We start from the raw sequence: 12,838 nt of genomic DNA on the forward strand, positions 1-12,838 counted from the left end.
GTCAAGTCAATAAAAGCGACATAGAGGGGTTTCTGTTGATCCTTGCACTTCTCCTGGAGTTAACAGAGTGAGAAAATCATGTCGACAGTTGACCTCCCACAATGACACTTAGGGTAGACCTGTTCTGCCAGAATTTGTAGACATGCCAGAGTTACATGAGCCAAGACTTTGCCAACACTACTCAGGAGGGAGATACCCCTGTAGTTATTGCAGTCACTCCTTGGACCACCTACTCCAAGAAGGAAAGGAAACACAACAGTTTTCACCTGTTCAGCCTTTGCTGAATTCTCAGCATCACCTGGAGAGACAAAGTCTCAAATTCTGAGGTCCTCTCCCTCAATGGACTTCCCACAATGTTCATGCTTATAAGACAACAGACTGCATTGGTTGGGTCACATCCATCACATGAAGAATGGTAGACTGCCAAAGGACATCCTCTATGGAGAACTAGTAATAGGCAAGAGGAACGTTGGTAGACCCTAGCTTCGCTTCAAGGACCACTGCAAGCATGCCATGAAAGCCTTAAAAATCAACAGAGTCTTGGGAGGATAGAGCAGATGACCACAATAAATGGTGAGGTACTCTTCATCAACACCTAGATCAAGTCGAGAGAGTGATCTTGAGTCAGTTGAGGAGTGGAGAGCTAAGTGAAGAGCACAGCGGACAACAATTAAACAACGCTCTACATTTGCAGCAACTATGGCAGAGCCTGCTGTTCCAGAAACAAACTAGTGACTACCAGCGGCACAATACCCAAGGATGATCATGACTGACAGAATGGCCATTACTGTCATTTGGCACTCTTCATTGCAAGCCCATTGTACAGTGGGGATTGAAATGAGTGAACAACTCATAGCTGTGCCTTAAAATATCACAAAGACTATATTCCCCAAATCTAGCAATAGGATAGAAAGATGTACAGAACCTGTGACTGTAGTCAGTCAGTGAAACAGTACACAATCATAGGTGGTAATGTTGAGATAATTTTCTTTATCCACTTAGTACAGAAATTGAATTACAATATAAGAAAGTATCAGCATAAATTTTTTTCTTGTTCAATTATATTATTAACTTTGATAAGTACTGTAATATGTATTTTGTGTCATCAGCATGGTCAGTTATTTTTCACTGTGTAGTACATTTCTTTGTTAGCTTGAATCCAAATTATGGTGGATAATGCCAGATTATATTGTCGGAAAAATGGTAATGTCAAAAAAAAACAATGCTGTTATTATGAATAAATAATATAGAAACTAAATCACATGACAGATGTGAAATTAAATGTTAAAATCTACTGTTTGCATCATATGTTAGAATGGTGGGAAGCTGCTTTGTTTTTCAAGTTGATATGAACCAAATTGAGTACATTTTTGAGACAATAATTACAAATATAAGTACTCCTTTAATGACAGGATTATTAATGAAAACTCACTTCAGTCAACAAATTTATTCGCTTCATTTAGCGCCATTAAATTACAGCATTGCACGATTCATCTCTGCAATATCACATTGCAGCATTAGGATTGCAGTTTCAATAGCAGACCCTGTGAAACTATGCAAGCAGATTATCACAATGGAATGCTTTCTAATAAGGAAAACGACATTCATGATCATTATTACCAAATCACATTGCCATGAATCTAACATGTAGGCCTCTTGCCCTGAAAGGAATACCATATATTCCTGTGTATAAAATGGCATTTAAACCTTACAGATATCACCTCAAAACCAAGGATCATCTTGTATGCAAAGTATAAAATGCAAACCTTGATATCCTGTGGTTTAGAGTGTCCTCCGTGGTGTTGGAGAACAGCATAAAACACTACCATAACTCCTACGGTACTACTACTAAATAACTGGGAAACGTTTGGGAAGATGGATTAACAGCGATGTTACATTAAAATAATAAAAATGTATAACAACATAATACACCAGCCACCATCTGCAACAGCTGACAAACAGTAAACAATCAGCCAGGATCCCCTAGGATAGGATTCTATTTGCACTGCCTTATCGGGCCACTCACAAAATATCTCGTAGTGACCAGTTACAAAGATGGGGTTTCTTGGAAAGGCTCAAATTTTCACTCCTTCATAAACAGCAGGCAGTCTCTCAGCAGCAAGTGCTATACAGCGAGTTTAGCTCAAAATATTCATTTTTAGTGGAAATTCTGGAGTTGTCTTATACACTAATCACCTTATATGCTGATATATACTGTAGTCATTACACAACACATCACTGTCACAACACTTAACTGCAAATGATGTACCTGAGAGGATAGAAAGACTAGTGACCATCTCCCAAGTTCATCAACCAGAGATTCATGCAGGAGGGAGGTTCTGGGCATTGAAAGGTGTTGATAGAAGAAGGAGTAAAAACACAAAATGCTGGAGAAAATCAGCAAGTCAAACAGTGACCTTTATGTAGCAAAGATAAAAAATACTGTTACAACTTAGACCAACAGCAATAGAAATTCACCAAGACAATGGTATCTTCAAAACAATATTTTTTATTAATAACTATTAATAATAACATTTCTTACTTAACTCTAAACTTAACCCCACTATACGCAAAGAGAGGAAGTTGAAGTCATCATCTTCTTCCAAGATCATTTTCAGATCATTCTGATTCATGATACTAAAAGTGATGCTTCAAGGGTCTTTAATCACATGACTGCTTTGATCACTACTGGCTCTGTTAGGTTTCATTTTCCCAAAAAGATGATTCAACCAGCAGATGGTCTTTTTGTTTGAACAGGTGCCTCTCTCAGCAAACACTCCATGCTTTCAAACTTTCAATAGAACAATCACTCTGATGTGCTTTTAACTGAACATTAAACAAGCTACTTCAGCGCTCCTTGCAGAGTCTCGGCATCTGCTTCAAAATGGTATTATGTTGCGTGTGTCCCTGTCCACCCCACAAAGTAACTTTACTATAAAAAAATGTGTCTAGTCACCTAAAGATTAATGATAACTTAAGTCTGTAGCAATACATAACCGATGTTTCAGACTTGAGAAGGGCTCAAGCCCAAAATGTCGGTTATATATTTTGACCTGCTGGGTTTCTCCAGCATTTTGAGTTTTTACTTCGACCATGGTGCCTACAAGTGTTTGTGATTTACTTCTGATAGAGGGAGGAGAGGAGCAGAGAGGCTTCAAGGACAATGGAAGAGAGGAACTAGGAGGAGGTGCATTTGAGGTCTCCACTTGATATGTTATGGTGAGAGGAACAAACCTAGCACCAGCTCCATTCTCCTCCCATCAAGTACCCTACTCAGAATTCCTCATAAAAACAAACACACACCCACGACACGCAAAAGGAGAGGACCTCATGGGTTCTGAGATAGCTGAGATTCACATCAAAGGTACAATTGAAACTATCTCAATGGTATGTAAGTTTTTTTTTATATGTTCGAACATTACTTAGTGCCACCAGTTAAGCAAGTGCTATCAATAGTGATGACTACTAGAAGTTTGCCTACTACTAACGTGTCACAAATACAAAAATTACATCTCACGGGTAGAAATCTAATGGTAAATAGATTTGTGTAAATACTGTTGAAGGTCATCTACATAGCTCGTGCCAAAGACATATCATGGACGAAAGAACCTGATCACTTTGCACAAAATGAAAGGCACTCTGTATTCAACATTAATACACACAAGTGCTGGAGAATCTCAGCAGGTTGCATAGCACCCAGAGGAGGCAAAGATATATAGCCAATGTTTCAGGCCTGAGCCCTTTTTCATGGTAGGTCTCAGCCTATCTCCTATGGACATTGTGGGTCCTGCTGGGTTTCTCCAGCCATTTTGTGTATTAAAGTGTCAAAGCATCTGCTGACTTTCTTGTTTCACTTCAACAATGGGTTATGCAGCCAGCTACATTTTTCCACAATGTAGGAGTTCAGATTTTCGGGGAAAATCCTGCAAACAGTGGTCGACATCCATGTGAGCATGGCAAAGGCATAAAAACCAGCATGAAAGCAAATGCAAGGAAGGAGATGAAAATGTATTTGTACATTACAGCCTGGGGATACTGTTCTTGTGAAACACGATCAAGAAAGCAAGCAAACAGCTCCATCACAAAAGGACCCATCATCGTCTTGCTATCACAGTGGTTAGCAAACATCTCATGAAATGTTATCATCCTTCAAAGCACTCAAAATAGCATTCAATGTGAAATGGATATTTCCCATTTGGTATAAGTTAAGCAACAGCCAATGCTCCCAAATCCTCTCTCCTATCTGAATGTATTTGTAACAAGGGGTTACAAATTTTAAAGATTTAAAGGCTAAATAAAATCAGAACGTTCATTTCAATTAAACGAGGGGGAGGAGTTGTAAATAAAATCAGAACGTTCATTTCAATTAAACGAGGGGGAGGAGTTGTAAATAAAATCAGAACGTTCATTTCAATTAACGAGGGGGAGGAGTTGTAAATAAAATCAGAACGTTCATTTCAATTAAACGAGGGGGAGGAGTTGTAAATAAAATCAGAACGTTCATTTCAATTAAACGAGGGGGAGGAGTTGTAAATAAAATCAGAACGTTCATTTCAATTAACGAGGGGGAGGAGTTGTAAATAAAATCAGAACGTTCATTTCAATTAAACGAGGGGGAGGAGTTGTAAATAAAATCAGAACGTTCATTTCAATTAAACGAGGGGGAGGAGTTGTAAATAAAATCAGAATGTTCATTTCAATTAAACGAGGGGGAGGAGTTGTAAATAAAATCAGAATGTTCATTTCAATTAAACGAGGGGGAGGAGTTGTAAATAAAATCAGAATGTTCATTTCAATTAACGAGGGGGAGGAGTTGTAAATAAAATCAGAATGTTCATTTCAATTAAACGAGGGGGAGGAGTTGTAAATAAAATCAGAATGTTCATTTCAATTAACAAGAGGGAGGAGTTGTTCTATTAATTGTTTTGTTATGTAATTGTTACCCAATGTTATTTTATTTCCTTTTCAATACCTTTTCTCTGACTGAGTCTATTCAGTAATGAGTGCTTATACAACATCTTTTGCTGCTCAGCAGTGAATTATAATTCATCTTAAATATAATAGTTAAACGTTGGAGTTCATAGGAGCAGATGAGAAATTTTATACCAGAAAGCACACAAGTAGATATCAAAATAGGAGTAAGAAAAAAAAAATCAAATTTAAAATAAATTGCTGCCGAAGTGATAATTTTTGATGTATTTTAAAAGAAATTTAAAAAATATACTTACCTGGTTAATGGCGCAGAACATTTGTTTTAATTATCATGATTTATTAAGGATGGAATAAAGGAATTATGAAAGAGAAAGGAAAACTTTCACTGTAATTCATAATAATAAATAACGCCTGTGAAACAGTGACTAACTTGCATCTGGCATACTTTGACAGATTGCATTTTGATGGTGTCTGCATTCTCAAATTTGTTTTAGTGATTTTGATTAAGAACTAAATGCAAGTAAGGACAGTGGGGATAACTCCCCTGACTTTCTTCAAGAGTTATCTTTTATTTTCACTTGCGAAGAGAGGAGGCTGCTGTAGTTTCAGCTTTTATCTGGAAAAACCCCATCCAACAGTAGCTTCAAAGAGGAATTAAACCTGCCGATGAGGCTGCAGGGTAGGGGTTGGGAATCTCATGGAGTTTCAAAACTAGGCATCTAAACCAGCATCCAGATTAGTGGTGGAGATGGACAATTCACCCCTAGATCTTCAGCAGGGGTTTGGTGGATCAGGGATAGGTGGACGATACTAATAAGTAAAGGAAGGTTGTGACATTAAGATCTTGGACATCAAAGTATGAAGGCTTTGGGTAGCATTCAAAATTAGGGATTCACAGTGATGGAAGACAACAATATTGGGATAAAAGGAAATATTGGGATAAATCAGAGGATCAAGGGGCATTGAACATTGTTATCAGCAAGTCAACTTGAGGGAACCAGAAAAATATGAAATGTAAGGATCAAATTAAAATGGTTCTAATCCTGTCTGCTCACTTCCAGGACATTGACCTCTGGCCCCCACCTTGGTCCAAAGGGATCAGCTCATGGGGAATGATGTCATTGTCTGTAGGATTGACATAAGATATAAAATGCAATTGAGTGTGTTGCACATTTCCTTTGTCAAAAAAAACCAAATCAATGTATTGATAGGAATGCTGCCTGTCTGCTGGAGCCTGGATGAGCAAGTAGTTAAAATTTGGAATTGGCATTTATCCAACTCCAGCCTCCACTAATCCCATATCTTTTGACTTTAACCTGTGAGCAGGTGAAAAAATGGACTTAGAGGATCAGGTTCTCAAAACATAATGAGTCAGTGGTCTCCTTACATGTGACATTGATGTCCTGCCATTTAAAGCAGGAAGTGACTGGCAATGGGAATTTCCTTGTTCACACAGTTCTAGGCTCTGCTGAGGTTTTGTTAGCCCACTACTGCTGAGGCTGATAATATTACTTGTAAACCTTGCTTTGCCTTAATGTTCAATTGTTCATTTCAATTTAAAACATACCATGTTTGGCACCATGGGTAGGAGAACATTGCATTGGAAAGGTATGCAGGGCAATGGGAGAAAAAGAAGGCAAGTGGGACTATTTAGATAGAAAGTGATAGGCTCAATTTATGACTCTTACATGGACTGAACTTGGGTTTATGAACAATCATTCAACACCAGAGCACCACATTTTCATACTGTGATTTCTTATAATTAATTGAAAGGATGCAAAGTGCCTCATGTTGACAAATAAACATTTTTTGTTTGCATTGATTTTGCTATACTTTTTCCACTTCTCTTTGTCTTAAAACAGCACATATATCATTCATCCAGAAGATGGCAGTATAAATCCATTATTGTGTAAACTTTAATGAAGTTGTATGGCAAGATGAGTTTCTTGTCATATACAGAAATACAATGCACATATGGACTGAATATTTTCATGCTTGCTGCAGCTATGCAGGTACGTAAAATACACTAATGATCAATAAGTATAAAAATCACTACACGAGAGAAAACATAAATATAAAGGGATAAATAAATATTCACAGTTGTATTTAGTGCAAAATATGTGATGTTATGAGAGTGCAGACAGATCTTTGGTAGCCCTGATGAAGTGTTCTGGTTAGGGTAGTCTAGGAAGGTTCAAAAGCCTGATAGTTGTTGAGAAAAACTATTCTTGGACCTGAGGTGTCAGTCTTCAGGTTTCTGTAATTTATGCCTGAAGGTAGCAGTGACAAGAGAACATGAGCAGGATGATGAGGATATTTAATGAAAAGGAAAAAAAGTAAATCACAAAAATCTGTAGACACCTTGGTTGAAGTAAAAACACAAAATGCTGGAGGATCTCAGCAGGTCACGCAGTGTCCTTTATGTAGCAAAGGTAAAAATATATAGCCAACATTTCAGGCTTACGCCCTTCTCAAGCCCAAAACATAGGTATGTACTGTTACAGACTCGTATCATTATTAATCTTAATATAAATGTATTCATTTGATCAAAATGCAAACTTTTAACAATCCATTAATATTTCAGATCAAAGCATAAAAAAATGTTGTCCTTTTGAGCCCAGAACAAAACTTAAACTGGATTTCTGTAAAATAATACTTAACATTATCTAACTTTACATTCTACATTACAAATATTTTAAAGTTTGCTTCCACTAGAGGGAGCAAAGTGTATGTTCAGGGAAAATTTCTTGCAAAAATAGACACAAGAAAGATCATTGGGCATCACCACCAGGTACCTGTAGATTGATGGTTTTCAACAGAGCCAGATTATTTCCACCGTATATTTAATAAATAAAGTTTTGAATGAATTCAAGTTAAAGAAAAAAATATCCTGTTCATCAATCCTGTTATAAATAAAAGTTTTGTTAATTTTCATCCTAGAATATAATTTTTTAAAAAGAGGGCTTTTCTTTGTGTTTACATACTTGGGTTTGGGATGTGGAATGGATTGGAAAACTTCAGTAATGAAGAGAGATGGATAGAGTTGGGCTTGTTCTTCCTGGAGTGAACAAGGCTAAGAGTAGAGGTGGTAGAAGTATATGAGATTACAAAAAACTTAGATAGGGTAGATCGTCAGAATATTTACTCTATGATACATGTATCAAAACAAGAGAGCACAGATCTAAGGTGAGAGGAAGAAATTTTAAAGGGAATTTAAGATCGGTCTTATAGTGCACAAGGGGTCTGCTTCACTTCAGGAGCAGAATTAGGCCATTCGCCCATTGAGTCTGTTCTGGATTCAAAACATAGCATTTTCCTTTCAGCCCCATTTTCCTGCCTTCTCTCCATAACATTTGATCCTCTTACTAATCAAGAACTTATCAATCTCTGCTTAAATATACCCAGCTGTCTGTTCCTCTGACTGAAGAAATTTCTCCTAATCTGTGTTCTAAAGGACATCCTTTTTTTTCCTTAAGCTGTGCCTTCTGGTTCTAGACTCTGCCACTACTGTACACTCAAACTAGCTCTTTCAATATTTGGAATGTTTCGTTTAGATTCCCTCTCATCCTTCTGAAGTCCAGCAAGTAGAGCCCCAGAGCCATCTCAACCTGAGATCATTCTCATAAACTTCCTTGGAACCTTTTCCAACATCAGCCCAGTCCTACTCATGTATTCAGCAATACTTGCCTCATTTCTACTATCTCTGGCCTGGAATTCCTCCCAAAACTTCTCCATCCCTTGCTAAAGGGGAGAGAGTGGAAAACACCAAGTTCTTTGGTGTTCACTTAACTAGTGACCTATTGTGGAAAAAAAAACATCTCCTTGCTTGTCAGGAAGGCACAACAGCAACTGCACTTCCTGAGAAGACTCAAGTGGGCAATGCTACCAGCCACCATCGTGTCAATTTTCTACAGGAGCTGCAGGCCAGCTGCATCATAGGGTGGTACAGTTGCTGCAGAGAAATGAATCGGAGGTCAATCCACAGGACCATAAGAGTGGCAGAGAGGATCATTGGAGACTCCCTCTGCCCCATCAATTCAACGTAATCTACCAGGATTGTTGTCTGAAGAGGTATGCAAAAGCATTGAGGACCCCTACCACCCTGTGGCGCTATCAATTAGACCCGACAAACCAAAGCAGAGATTAATAGGCTTTAATTGCAATAAACCTAGACATATTTTACATGCTGTTGTCCCAATTCAAAGGCAGTACTGAGGGAGGGGATTCAGTGGTTCCGCCTTTATTAGGAATCCTGAGGGGGAGGAGTTACAGTAGCAGGGGTGGGCCAACCAGTACAATGCATGTATTACAGTGTTCCACCACGTTCACCCTCCCTTTTGAAACAAAGTCTGTGGGGTGAAGTGTCAGCATCTATTCAGAGTCTATTTAAAGGTTCAGCCTGTCTGGTGGTTTTGCCCGTTGAACTGATCATTGCAGTGCTGGCTGTGGTGTAGCTATTGGCTCCTGGACAGTGGCTGCGATTTGGGTGGCTGACCAGAATCATTTGAGGCTGGATCAGGCTGGAGTGGGGGTGTGGTGTGGATTGGGTTTGGGGTGGTGCAACTGGTGCCAATGGTAGGGTCTGATACCCAACTGTGTCCCTGGGAGAAGAGGAGATGTTGGTCGGTCGACCATCGTCAGTCCAGCGAATGTCTCCGTTGCGGGGGCTTCTGCATGTGCCAGGTCTAGACAGAGACAGTATCTCTCTGCCCATCCTGTTACTGCATGTAGGTATATTGGGGGTTTGTGTAGAGAAAGTGGATCTTCTCAACCTGGGGGTCTGCTTTATAGGTTCTAGTGTGTCTCCGGAGTAGCACAGGCCCTAGGGTTGTCGGCCAGCCAGATCGCGTGGTTCCCGATGCCGACCTCCTGGGATAGCATTTGTTGCAGTACAGAAGAGGGACCTAGTGGTTTGGAGCACCTCTGGAAAGACCTCTTGCCAGGAGGACTGCCCTCCAAATGGTGCCATTTTCCATTTCCACCACACCATTCTTTCAGGGGTTAAAGCCCGTGGTCCTGCTCGTGGCTATGCCTTTGTCAGCAGGCATTGGCACAACTCCTCACTTATGAATGAGGACCCCCCCCCCCAGGTCACTGTGGATGTAAATGAAGTATCCAAAGACCGTGAAGAGGTTACGCAGGGACTTAATAACTGTGGCTGTGGTCATACCTGGCCAGGGGATGGTGAACGGAAATACACATTCTGGTTCATAGAGGGAAGGGGGGCCTTGAAGTCCATACTTAGATGGCCTTGATCAGGTGAGCTTTGTCCGGCCAGTAGAAGTACGGCTTGCACTCCGCGCAGACCGGACAGTTGCGATCAGCTCCCTGATGTCCTCAGCCAAGTATGGGAGGTTGTAAGCTCTCACAAAGTGATAGAGCCTGGTGACCCTGGGGTGACAGAGGCTGTTGTGAAGGGCTTGGAAGTGGTGTGCTTGCGCGTTGGCGCAGGTACCCTAGGACAGGGCATCAGGAGGCTCATTGAGCTTCCCCGGCCGATAAAAGATCTTGTTCAATTCTCCACCTCAGGATCTTGTCATTCTTAATTTTTCTCTGTTGTTTGCTGTTAATCATGAATGCGACTGCACATTGGTCAGTCAGCAAGGTGAATGGTTTGCCAGTTAAATAATGCCTCCAGTGGTGCACGGCTTCCACTATGACCTAGGCCTCTTTCTCAATGGCTGAGTGCTGGAGTTCAAGGCCCTGGAGGGTATGGGAGAAAAATGCCACCGGCCTCCTCGGCTTGTTAAGTGTGGCAGCCATGCATTGCTTTCCACCTGGAATGGGATGGATTCGTTTGAGGCATGCATTGCTGCCTTGGCAATGTCGTCTCTGATGCGAGTGAAGGCTGCTTGGGCTTCCATCGACTGGGAAAAAGTGGTAGTTTTTACCAGAGGATGGGCTTTGTCCACATAATTAGGGACCCATTGAACATGGGTTCAATGAACCCCAGGCATCTTTTCAGGCTATGGGGGGAGTGGGAGTGGGAGCACCGGCAGGAGCCGCATACACTCAGGGTTGGGTCCAATGACTCCATTCTCCACCATGCACCCTTGTATAGCCAGATGTGAAGTGTGTAACATTCATTTGTTCTGGTTATATGTGAGGTTTAGGGCATTAGCTGTCTGGAGGAATTTTTGCAGATTAGCATTGTGATCCTGCAGGTCATGGCCACAGATGGTCATGTTGTCCAGGTAGGGAAATGTGGCTTTCAGTTGGTTGTCATCCACCATTTGGTCCATCACCCTCTGGAAGACCCAAACCCCGTTCGTGACTCCAAAGGGGATTTTGAGAAAATGCTATAGGCGGCCGTCCATCCCGAACACCGTGCATGAGTTGTCCTCTGGGCAGATCGGGAGCTGGTGATAGGCTGACGATGTCGATGGTGGAGAAGACCCAGTACTGGGCAATCTCATTCTCCATGTCAGCTATGCGGAGGAGGGAGTAGGCATCCAAGATGGTTAGGGTGAAGCGGTTGATGGTCTGGCTATAGTCTATGAACATCCTGTGCTTCTCTCTGCTCTTTACCACTGCTACCTGTGCTCTCCAAGGCCTAGTGCTGGGCTCTATGATTCTCCCGGCCAGGAGCCATTTAACCTCAGTCTTGATAAAGGCTCTGTCCCCGAGGCTGTATCACTTGCTCTTCGTTGCCACAGGCTTACAATTGGGAGTGAGGTTTCCAAAAAGGTTGGGGGGGGCGGTTGGGACCTGGAGGAAGGACAGACTGTAGGTGGTGTTCAGGTTGCTGGTTGGCTATGTTCAGGGAGACGAACATGTGGTTTAAAAGTTGGTTATTACAGACCGTGAGGGTGGGTGGGGGCCATCATATTCCATCAGAACACTTTTAAGATGGCACTGAAAGTCCAATCCCAGTATAATCAGTGCACAGAGCTGTGGCATAATAAACAATTAAAAATTCTTGTACTTGGTACACCCACATTTAACGTTACGTTCCAGCTACCTCGGATTTCAAGTGGGATTTGGAGGCCAACAAGATATTACACTGGAATGAGGTCACTGTGAGGGAGCAGTGCTGTATAGTGCCCGAGTGTATAAAGCTTTTGGTGCTTCCTGTGTCGAACAAGCAGTTTGTAATGCGGCTGTTTACCTCAATGTCCATAGTGGACCTTACTAATTAATGTGGGCTACTCTGATCCAGAACGATAGATGCCAGCTCATTGACTGACTCATTTCTGCTGTATGGGTTGGCGACCTCCAAGATGTTCACCCCGAAGATGGCTTCCCTCATGGTTCGCACACTGTCACCGCCGGAAGTGAAGCTGGAAGTGACATCAACCCAGGCCGTCATCCCCGGATTCCTGCCACGCTGTTCTCCACGACCATTATTAGAGCCGGAAATGACACGATCCAAGATGTTGTGTGCTCGCACACGGTGCTGCAAGGGGAAGGTCAGGACTTACATACCCTTGCATAGTATCCTTTTCTTTCGCAGCTGAAGCAGGTTGTGTTTCTGGCAGGACAGTGTTTCGTCTGGCTGCAGTAATAGAACTTTGGGTGTTTGGTGATAGCAGCTGCTATTTGGGACTCCTCGTCCAAAGATGGCGGCGCCTGTGCTCCCCACGTGGTGGCCGTATTGCCAGAGGAGTAAGCCTCCATGTTCTGTTGGGCTGTCTCTAGTGATTTGGCGAGATCGACCACATCCTGCAGAGTCTGATCACCCTTCTTCAGGAGCCTTGACTGATATGGTCAGACCTGAAGCCGGCCACACGTGTGTCGCTGTTCAGCTCCTCCTGGTAGAGGGCTGCTGTAACGTCAGTGCAGCCACAAGCTCGCCCCAGTTCCCGCAAGGCCCAAATGTGCTTGTTGACAGGCGCCCAAGAGGGATCTGGTGTAGATTACATTCTTCGTGGCCCGGTACTGCTTTCACAGGAGTCCCATAATGACT

General features: G+C 41.8%; 1 long non-coding RNA gene across 10 annotated transcripts in view; it reads right to left on the reverse strand.

The window, feature by feature from the left end:
• LOC138744063 (uncharacterized) overlaps positions 1 to 12,838 on the reverse strand; it is a 120,924-nt gene that overhangs the window by 105,973 nt on the left and 2,113 nt on the right. For 2 of the 10 annotated variants that reach the window (XR_011345243.1, XR_011345246.1), the window contains exon 2: positions 2,270 to 2,339. The exons of the other annotated variants lie outside the window; for them this stretch is intronic. This is a non-coding gene — a long non-coding RNA (uncharacterized lncRNA). The remainder of the gene's footprint in view (positions 1 to 2,269; positions 2,340 to 12,838) is intronic. 10 annotated transcript variants of the gene reach the window in all.

Source organism: Narcine bancroftii, chromosome 1, assembly GCF_036971445.1.
Source record: "Narcine bancroftii isolate sNarBan1 chromosome 1, sNarBan1.hap1, whole genome shotgun sequence".
NCBI classification, from domain to species: Eukaryota; Metazoa; Chordata; class Chondrichthyes; order Torpediniformes; family Narcinidae; genus Narcine; species Narcine bancroftii.